Source organism: Pseudophryne corroboree, unplaced genomic scaffold, assembly GCF_028390025.1.
Source record: "Pseudophryne corroboree isolate aPseCor3 unplaced genomic scaffold, aPseCor3.hap2 scaffold_599, whole genome shotgun sequence".
Classification (NCBI taxonomy): Eukaryota; Metazoa; Chordata; class Amphibia; order Anura; family Myobatrachidae; genus Pseudophryne; species Pseudophryne corroboree.
In genome coordinates, this window is record NW_026970197.1 from 101,810 (window position 1) to 111,970 (window position 10,161).

The following is a 10,161-nucleotide window of genomic DNA, read 5'->3' on the forward strand; positions in this document are numbered from 1 at the left end:
GAATCCATCTGCTGCAGGCCTTCCCCCAGGAATGCTTGCACTAGTTGTTGCATTTGGTTTGTTGTTTGGGGGGTGCTTCAGTATTAGGCAGCCTTCTGCCCTCACACATTCGTCTGAAAATGTGTTCTCCCTGCAGTTGTTGTCCCCAGATGAGAGTTCCCTTGTGCTGCCTCAGTTGAATCTCCTTTACTTGACGGAGGTGTGCCTGAGCAGCGGCCCTCCCAAGCCCTATCTCAAATCATACTTATTTTGCTTAGGTGATACCATGGTCATGAAGATTGTTTTCCCAGGGTGAGGTTCATTCATTGCATTCTGGGTATGCTGACCTCTGTGATTTCCCCAAATGTGGGAATCTCGACTGCATAATTTGTGGTAGGGGGGGGGGGGCTGCATTTGTGCTTTCCCCTGGTTGGCTCTGGTATAATTTAGATCTCATTGTCTCAGGTCTCTCTCCAGCCTAGTTTGCTGTCTGTTTCCACTTCTCTTTTCTTGAGCCCCTCCCTTCTATGCCCTTGCGCACTATCCTGACTTCTCCCGTCTGCTTACTTTGTGCCTTCCAATGCACAATGCGAACTACAGGTGGTGTTGCAGGGCCCACACCCTTTTATTTGCCTTACAGAGCAGCTCTGGAGCTGTTACAGTGCCCAGCTGCTGCAAGAAATCAGCTTGAATGCTTCAGGGGCTGAGGCATGGCCAACATGAGCCCCACACCAAAGGAGGGTGGGGGGTGTTCAATGCGAACTAGGGGTCATCCAAGCGCCCCTTTTCTCTTTTCATATGCAGATGAGGGTTCCAGCCAACTTTGGCCCACTGCTTGGATGACATCACCGTATGCAAATCCGTCTGCTGCAGCCCTTTCCCCAGGAATGCTTGTACTAGTTGTTGCATATGGTTTGATGTTTGAGGGTGCTTCAGTATTAGGCAGCCTTCCGCCCTCTCATTTTCATCTGAAAAGATGTGGTCTCCCTGCAGTTGTTGTCCCCAGACAAGAGTTCCCTTGTGCTTCCTTAGTTGAATCTCCTTAACTTGACGGGTGTGTGCTCGAGCAGCCGCCCTCCACAGCCCTATCCCAATACATGCTTTTCTTGCGTATGAGATCTCTTGATCATGAAGATAGTTCTCACAGGGTGAGGTTCATCCATTACATTTTAAAGTAGGAAGGTACAAATGACATATTCAAATTACATATATGTGCTGGATTCAAATGTTTTCCCCCCTTCCTTTCTCAATTGTGCCCATCAGCAGCTATTCTAATGTTGCTGCCAATGGGTGTGACACATTCATTTCTTCTGTGGGGTACACTGGACTCCACAAGGATTCACATTGGGGTGTAGAGTAGGATCTTGATCTGAGGCACCAACAGGCTCAAAGCTTTTGACTGTTCCCAAGATGCTCAGCGCCCCCTGCTCTATAACCTTGTTTCCATGAACAGGGAGCTCAGTTTGTAGTTGGTGCCTTCAGTAGCAGGCCACTTAACAGGGCAGCCTATTCTTAGCTATTAATTTTGACAAGAAAAGAAGAACTTTTTTTTATAAGAATCTACAAGGGCTGCAGCAGGTTAGGTCTAATAGACATCTTTACTGCAGCTCCATCACTCCCAGCGGCGCAGTATACTCAGAATAGGCTGCCTGAGATTAGACAAGGCTGAAGCTTTGGGACAGTCAGGGTCTCAACCCATGCCTGATCCTATGTCGCAGGGACTGTCAGGGTCTCATAAGTGCCCACTATCCAGATTGTTGACACAGATACCGACACGGATTCTGACTCCAGTGTCGATTACGATGATGCAAAGTTACAGCCAAAATTGGCAAAATACATTTGATATATGATTATGGCAATAAAAGATGTTTTGCACATCACAGAGGAGCCCCCTATCCCTGACAAGAGGGTACATATGTACAAGGGAAAGAAGCCTGAGGTAACCTTTTCCCCTCACACGAGCTGAACGAGTTATGTGAAAAAGCTTGGGAATCTCCTGCAGATTTCCAAAAGGATTCTTATGGCGTATCCTTTCCCATCAACGGATAGGTTACGATGGGAATCCTCCCCTTGGGTGGACAAAGCATTGGGTGTTCCCAAGATGCTCAGCGCCCCCTGCTCTATAACCTCGTTTCCATGAACAGGGAGCTCAGTTTGTAGTTGGTGCCTTCAGTAGCAGGCCACTTAACAGGGCAGCCTATTCTTAGCTATTAATTTTGACACGAAAAGAAGAACTTTTTTTTATAAGAATCTACAAGGGCTGCAGCAGGTTAGGTCTAATAGACATCTTTACTGCAGCTCCATCACTCCCAGCGGCGCAGTATACTCCCGTGCCCTGGTTGCTGGGTCACTGCAGCGGAGGCTCCGGTTTCTTCCTAAGGTCAGTCACACACACACCGCCCTCCGGGATCACGAGGCCGCTGATGAAAGGGAGGTAAGGGACTTCTGTGCCCACACTATACCGTGATCCAGCGTGGCTGTAGGGGGTGGGCCATGTGCGCACTGGCGTGGACACTGATTACTGGGCAGCCGCTCCACTAGCCACCAGGGACAGTTAAGGAGCACAGCTCTGGGGGGGTTTTCTCTTATATTAACCCCATTTTGTACTACCCGCAGTGCATTGTGATAGGTAATAGAGCCTGATTCAGGTTGGATTGCAATCGCAATAAGCAATCCAACTGCAAAAATTGCTAAGAGCATACGCATGCGCCTGCATTTTCTGCGGCACCCCGCAGATAATGCGATCGCTTCTGACTGTCAATCGGTGCTGGGGGTCAGCAACAATCCATTTCCAAGTCGGAGATGGAGCGGTGCATGGGCAGGGCTACAAAATGGGGTCGGCAACGGAGAAACAGGAGGCGTGGTCAGAGCTGCTGCATGACATCACATGCAGCAGCTGCGATCACAAAAATGGTGGCGGCTTCCTGCGCACACATACAGTCTGCACCAACAGGAGGCTAACCCATTTTTTATGATCACGCTGAACTGCGCTGAGACTGCAATTTCAGCGTGGTCAAGAAGGGAGGCGGCATGCTGGGTGGCCCCAGCATGCGAACCAAAGGATTGCAAATTCTGTAACTTAGCACAATTTGCAATCCTTACTGAATTAGGCCCATTGATTACAAAATGTATTTGTAAATATTTGAAGTTTTTCTTCAGGGACTAACACAAAAGATGCTTGGGGCAACTAACACATGGGTAAGCCACGTAAAGCTTCCCATGGGTCAGTGGCATCACAACGGGGTTGCGGCCCACACCCGAGTGTCACCCGCCAAGGGGGGTGACACCAAAGTGCCGGCTCCTCTTCAGTGACAGAATATGGGTGTTTCACTGTAACATTACGTGCAACACCCAGTTTCTGTCACTGTGCAGGAGCCAGCACCACTCACACACTAGTCCCCGGGTGCAGCACTCAACCCCCGGGATACCCGGAGCAACAAAATGGAGATTCAGGAAAACAGGCCACACCCCTACCTATGAGACCATGCCTCCTTTTTACCATTGCGCTGCTTATCTGCGCGCACTGCATTACAATCTCCCTCGCTGCCTCTCTGGGTGTCACCAATGATAGTGACACCTTTGCCATGCTTGTAGCAGCTGGTCCTAAGATCTACACCTCCAGCCCTGAGTGTTTGCCCTTGTGACTTGTTGATCATCATAGCGAAGCAGATTCTTACAGAAAACTGCAGGGGCTTAGATTGAAAAGAAAAACATTGACGAACCCATCATTTCAGCAACAGGGTCTGCCACACGGCTGACTGAAATGACTGGTTGGTTTGGGCCCCCACCAAAAAAGAAGCAATCAATCTCTCCTTGCACAAACTGGCTCTACAGAGGCAAGATGTCCACCTCATCATCCTCCGACTCCTCACCCCTTTCACTGTGTACATCGCCCCCCTCACATATTATTAATTCGTCCCCACTGGAATCCACCATCTCAGATCCCTGTGTACTTTCTGGAGGCAATTGCTGGTAAATGTCTCCACGGAGGAATTGATTATAATTCATTTTGATGATCATCATCTTCTCCACATTTTCTGGAAGTAACCTCGTACGCCGATACTAGAAGGTAAAAGGACCCCAACACCACCCCCATGGCGACCCCCAGGTCGGGGTGTGTGTGTGAATGTAAGGCCCCCAGCAGAGAGAGCAGCAGCAGAAGTAGTGTCAGAGGGCGTAATCCAAGTTTCAGTAATGGCTAGTAGGTGTAGGGAGTTGGAAATGAAAAGGTCATGAGTGGGGACCAGTTTGTTATAAACAGATCTGGCATTCCAGAGGGCACAGGATAGGGGGTATGAGTTTGTGGGAGAGATGTGAATTAGATTTTCAGGGTTGCTGTAGCGATGAGGTGGGATTAACTTTGAGGGCAGGGATGATGAGAGAGTAGTGATGGTACGGGTGCCTGAGCTAGGAGGGGAAACTGCAGGAGGTGGGCAGGGAGGGAGGTCAGTGTGATGTGGATGGGGGTGTGGGGAGGTGACAGGGAAGGGAGAGAGGGAGCAGGGCTGAGTTGTGGGGTAGCAGGACCATGGGGCAGAGGTGAATGAAAGTGGGGTAACAGGAAAGGTGGGGGAAGGAAACAGAGGGATGGAGGGGAGACAGAGGAGGGGAGAGAGGAGGAGGTGGAGGAGACTAGGGGGGAAGGATAAAGATACATTATTAGGTAGACACTGAGTGATGTGGGGAGTATAAGAAAACCTTGACATAGTGTTAAGTAGGTAAATAGGTTGAGGGAAAGTGGAAGTAGGAGAGGAGACTGTAAGGCAATCCGAGCAGAAGAATTGCAGAAATGCAGGTGAGAAAAGCAGTGTAGGCTCAAGGGGTGTAGATTTAGTATGAAATGAGTCAAAAGCGTAGATAAAGTGGGTGCAGAAAAGTATTTGGAGTGTAAGAAATGAAAGGATTGTGAGAGGTTTAAGAAGCAATGGTAATTATGTTAGATGTTTTAAGTGTTTGCAGGTAAAATTGCATTGGTGCAGCTGTGCTTAAAAAACAAAATTACAATAATACAGATACAGGCATTTGTAGGTGAAATGGATGGTTTATGAAATGTCCAAGTAAGGTAGTTCTGTGCTATGTAATCAGATGCAACAATCAGGAGGTGAGTGATCTGAGGAGTAAGTGACTCACATTTGTTATTAGTTCTTCAGTTTTCTTTGTTTTGTTAGATTGGTGTGCTTCTGTTTTCCTTCTTTTTCACTTCGATTGAACGCTGATTGAACACTGCTGTTATGTGTCAATTTTATCACGCTTTGATAAAAATGCACGCTTAGATCAATAAATGCACAGCCAAATGGCTTTGCACAGCCTACACCATTGGACTTAAGTAGAAGACTATTACAAGTGAAACCAATAATTGAAATCTGTAACCACACCCCACCCCCTCAAATGCCAGGCAATAAATTACCTTAAAAACAACAACCAGGCATTCCACAAAGATTAAACAGGGTCTATATCATTCAAAACTTTAAAAAAGTACTTCAAAATCACATACTATGCAATAATGTTTCAATTTGCATTACCCAGCAGAATTAGCTTTGCATATATAGATATAGTGCAGCAGAATATATTGGTGGTTGTAGTCAATTGTAATTACCTGTAGGTGACAAGAAGAGAAGAAACGTCAATTCACAATCGATATCAGCTGAAGATAAATTAATGCTGATTGAACACTGCTGTTATGTGTCAATTTTATCACGCTTTGATAAAAATGCACGCTTAGATCAATAAATGCACAGCCAAACGGCTTTGCACAGCCTACACCATTGGACATAAGTAGAAGACTATTATAAGTGAAACCAATAATTGAAATCTGTAACCACACCCCACCCCCTCAAATGCCAGGCAATAAATTACCTTAAAAACAACAACCAGGCATTCCACAAAGATTAAACTGGGTCTATATCATTCAAAACTTTAAAAAAGTACTTCAAAATCACATACTATGCAATAATGTTTCAATTTGCATAACCCAGCAGAATTAGCTTTGCATATATAGATATAGTGCAGCAGAATATATTGGTGGTTGTAGTCAATTGTAATTACCTGTAGGTGACAAGAAGAGAAGAAACGTCAATTCACAATCAATATCAGCTGAAGATAAATTAACGCTGATTGAACGCTGCTGTTATGTGTCAATTTTATCACGCTTTGATAAAAATGCACGCTTAGATCAATAAATGCACAGCCAAACGGCTTTGCACAGCCTACACCATTGGACTTAAGTAGAAGACTATTACAAGTGAAACCAATAATTGAAATCTGTAACCACACCCCACCCCCTCAAATGCCAGGCAATAAATTACCTTAAAAACAACAACCAGGCATTCCACAAAGATTAAACTGGGTCTATATCATTCAAAACTTTAAAAAAGTACTTCAAAATCACATACTATGCAATAATGTTTCAATTTGCATTACCCAGCAGAATTAGCTTTGCATATATAGATATAGTGCAGCAGAATATATTGGTGGTTGTAGTCAATTGTAATTACTCAGCAGAATTAGCTTTGCATATATAGATATAGTGCAGCAGAATATATTGGTGGTTGTAGTCAATTGTAATTACCCAGCAGAATTAGCTTTGCAAATATAGATTTAGTGCAGCAGAATATATTGGTGGTTGTAGTCAGTTGTAATTACCCAGCAGAATTAGCTTTGCATATATATAGTGCAGCAGAATATATTGGTGGTTGTAGTCAATTGTAATTACCCAGCAGCAGCTCTACTGCACTCAACATCACCAGTGCTCACAATATATATAATGCTATATACTATGCCATAGTGGTGCTTACTATATAACACCTCCTACTGCGTTCCCCCTGGCAATGAGCATGACACCCAGAGAGTGAAACCCCTGGCAATGAGCATGACACCCAGCACGTGAAACTCTTGGCATTGAGCAGTTTTTGTAAAAGTAATTAGAAGCTTTACTGTAGGGCATAGTGTATCACAGATATTGTGGTGAGTGACATAATATGTTCCAAAGGGCATTAATGTGTGGGGCTTAACATGGTGGAAATTACTGTACTTTTTTCCCTGTGGTGGCCGAGGTCTGTTGGTGCAGGGTCAAGAACTGGGGTGTAAGGTAGTCTTTGCCTGCAAGGCTACGCCCATTTTATGGAGACCATACCCATTTTTGCAAGGTCACGCCCCCCCATCCCATCCGGAGCGCTCACGCAAATATAGTTTTTTTTATATATATATATATATGGGGGAGGGGCACAATTTTTAATGCCAATGGTGGCGGGGGGCACGCATTTGAAGCCAAATTGTTTAGAAACACCTCTGCAAGAAAATATCTGCAAATCCAATGTTACCATAAGTGTGGCATATACCTGTGCTTGCTCGCGGGGTGAGAACATCTCCCTAATTGAATTCAGCGATATGAATAGAGGTTGTGCAGCAGCCACAGAAAGGGTTAATCTCTGCAGCTTGTCACTAAATTACATTGTTGCAATTTTAGCTGGGAGCTGCAATAATTACTCTAATACATAACACAGCCAACACTTCTATATTCACACAATATACTGCATGGTGAATATAGAAGTGGTGCTTACTAAACAGCACCTCCTACTGCATTCCACATCACCGCTGGTTACACTCATATCAGGCCCATAATGCTGTATACTATGCCATAGTGGTGCTTACTATATAACACCAGGTGCTGTGCAGTGGTCAAAACACACTAACTGGTCCCATGCTGTTGTTGAACTAAAGGCCTATACACACGATGAGATTCGGTCTATGCTAATAGGTTTAAAAAGGTTACATAAAAGCTACTTTATGTATTTATTCATTAAAGTTTTTAAGTTGTATTTTACAACCATACAATGATATGATATATAATGTATCGTATAATCATTACATAATGTTGATGGCATTGAATTGTCTCTGCCTTGACTAGTGGCAGCAGCTTCAGCACTAGGTGGAAGTGGATCTTGATCTTTCCCTATTTTACCCTCCACCTTTTTGTTCTCCATTTTTTAATGTGTGGAATTATATGCCAGTAATATATCTGGAATTAGACGGTGGTAATGTCTGGAATTAGATACCACTAGATAGATACCAGATATCACTGTGACTGGAATGATGACATATGCACAGTGACAGGACACTACCACAGCACCCTACAGCAGCCATATGCGGCACAAGACACTGGAGTATTAGTAATGTACTGTAGTATACTGAGCACCACAAGACAATGAGCAGTGATACGGAGCACTGATGAGATTACTAGAACTGACACTGAGCAGCCAGATGCAGCACTGGACTATTAGTAATGTTCTGTAGTATACTGAGCACCACAATGCAGCACAAAACAATGAGCAGTGATACTGAGCACTGATGAGGATACTAGAACTGACACTGAGCAGCAAGATGCAGCACTGGACTATTAGTAATGTACTCTAGTATACTGAGCACCACAATGCAGCACAAGACAATGAGCAGTGATACTGAGCACTGATGAGGATACTACTGAGAACTGACACTGAGCAGGAGAGACACACTACAATTTCATCTTGCGCCTCTTTTTTTATTTATCTTTGCATCATGTGCTGTTTGGGGCTATTTTTTTAAGTGCCATCCTGTCTGACACTGCAGTGCCACTCCTAGATGGGCCAGGTGTTTGTGCTGCCCACTTGGGTCGCTTAGCTTAGTCATCCAGGGACCTTGGTGCAAATTTTAGGACTAAAAATAATATTGGGAGGTGTGAGGTGTTCAGAATAGACTGGAAAGGAGTAGAAATTATGGTTATTGAGCTTAATACTATAGGATCAAAATTACCCCCAAATTCTATGATTTTAGCTGTTTGAGGTTTTAAAAAAAAATCACCCGAATCCAAAACCCGAAAGGGTGGTTTTGCCAAAACGCGTCCGTATCCAAAACACAACTGCGGATCCGAAACCAAAACCAAAACATGAAACACGAAAAATGCCCGCTGCACATCTCTAGTTAGGGGAGAAGCATGTAGCCTTGTAGACTATGCACAGCTATATCTAGAAAAATATACGATTTAATCTTTAATCAACCAATGCAAGAAAGTATTTAATGTGAAAATACGAAACACTAGACTAATTGGAGGTGCGCCCTAAAGCAAATTACAATGTTAGGATTAGGGGGTTCGGAAAGACCTCTAGTGTATACACTACTATATACATTTTAAGATAGGAAGGTACAAATTACATATTCACATTGCATCTATGGGCTGGATTCAAATGTCCCTTTCCTCCCTCAATCGTGCCCGTCAGCAGCTATTCTAATGTTGCTGCCAACGGGTGCGACATGTTTATTTCAGCTCGCTACCCCCAGGGGAAACAAGCTGAAATGTGTGCAAAGAGACCCATTTGGGCAACCAAACGGTGTCTTTTCACGATCGCGCCCATTACTTTATTCAGGTTTAGGTGCTTTGTGCACCTAAACCAGAGTGTAATGGGCGCAATAATTGAGGGCATTTGAATTTCCCTTATATGTGTGTGTGTGATATACACACAGACACACATACTGTATTTCTTTATATAATGGACACCTCAGTTTCTATTCATTCATGTCCTGCCCCCTACTCTGTCAGACCCCTTCCCCTCTACTTTTCTGACCCCAAACGCCACTCATTCTTGTTGAGTGCTGGGGGGCCCATTCAGAATTTTGCTATGGGGCCCACAAAGGTCTAGTTACGCCACTGGGCAGGGTTATAGAGGAGGCGGTGCAAGGCATCCTGGGAACAGTTAAAGCTTTAGCCTGTTGGTGCCTTGGATCAACATCCAACTCTACACCCCGATGTTAGTGTAGTGCCTTTTGGGGTTAAGGTTTTACAGAAAGTTACAGGTTTTTTTAATTTAGTAAAATATGCCCCATTTTAAAGATAGGGCATTTAAATTTGTTGCACCTGTGCAGTACATAGCAGCCTGCAGGGCATGTACAGTGGCTTCATTTGGGTGCACATACATTGCCGGCTCCTGGTCGCAAACTGAAATTATTGTGTGTAAGTGGAATTAGCGGTGTTTATGTCATACAGGGGGGTGGGGGAGGTTTGTGGTTGGCGGGGGGCACGCTGTGCGATTATTATCCTGCATCTATACATACATGCGCTAACACCTGGACATACACTGATGTACCCACACCTAATATCCATACATACACGCCCTGACACCTGGACATACACCAACATTCCCACACCTGCAT

General features: G+C 44.6%; 1 non-coding gene across 1 annotated transcript; it reads left to right on the forward strand.

Moving 5' to 3' along the window:
• Positions 1-240: 240 nt before the first annotated feature.
• On the forward strand, positions 241-408 carry LOC135035385 (U1 spliceosomal RNA). Its single transcript, XR_010230428.1, has one exon. It is a non-coding gene; the product is annotated as a U1 spliceosomal RNA (small nuclear RNA).
• The last annotated feature ends 9,753 nt before the right edge of the window (positions 409-10,161 follow it).